We start from the raw sequence: 868 nt of genomic DNA, 5'->3' as shown, positions 1-868 counted from the left end.
TCATATGGTATGGAATATCCCTTTGGTCAGTTGGGGTCAGCTGTCCCAGCTATGTCCCCTCCCAACCTCTTGTGCACCTACAGCCTACTCACTGGTGGGGTGGTGTGAGAAGCAGAAAAAGCCTTGACTCTGTAAGCGCTGCTCAGGAAAACATCCCTGTATTATCAACACTGTTTTCAGCACAAATGCAAAACATAGCCCCATACTGGCTACTATGAAGAAAATTAACTCTACCCCAGTCAAACCCAGCACATTCTCCACCCCTTATTCCATACCATTTGTGTCATGCTCAGGTCCCACACTATCCAATACAACCTCATTACCCACCACCCCCCTTCCCATCCTTTGATATATTACAGAGATTCCATTCCCCTAGTCTGTGGACCACCCTTGTGAAATGTCCACAAATGTCCACCGAATGTCTATTGAGTTCATTTAGTCCATGACTTTGGGCTCCATCTGTTATGGTGGTCACTCAGGACAGGAGAGGTGGTGTGTTGTGTGGAGTTACTGGGCACCAAAGCCAGCTCAGGTCGGGTCACTGCTGCACTTGCACTACTTCTTCTAAGGCTTGTCCTCCATTGGTTCAGGTGGTTCCTGCTATAGTAATTCCTGTAACATGCACCTCAAATCCTGGGTTACAATAATTTAAAGGTCTTTCCATTACAATCTCCACCCCTGATCCCTTTGGGCCAGGTTATAGGTTTTAACATTGCAATGAACTCCTCCCCTTGCCCCTGCTCCAGCTTGGACTTGTCCACAGACTGCAGTCCTTTAGGGGAGTACCTGCTCCAAGTGGAGCCTCATCTATGAACCACAGTCTCTTCAGGGGTATACCTGCTGCGGCATAGCCGCAGCCATGGATGCC

This window comes from Pygoscelis adeliae, unplaced genomic scaffold (assembly GCF_000699105.1).
Source record: "Pygoscelis adeliae isolate BGI_AS28 unplaced genomic scaffold, ASM69910v1 Scaffold74, whole genome shotgun sequence".
Classification (NCBI taxonomy): domain Eukaryota; kingdom Metazoa; phylum Chordata; class Aves; order Sphenisciformes; family Spheniscidae; genus Pygoscelis; species Pygoscelis adeliae.
The sequence above is the reverse complement of the archived record's forward strand: the minus strand, read 5'-3'. Positions refer to the sequence as shown.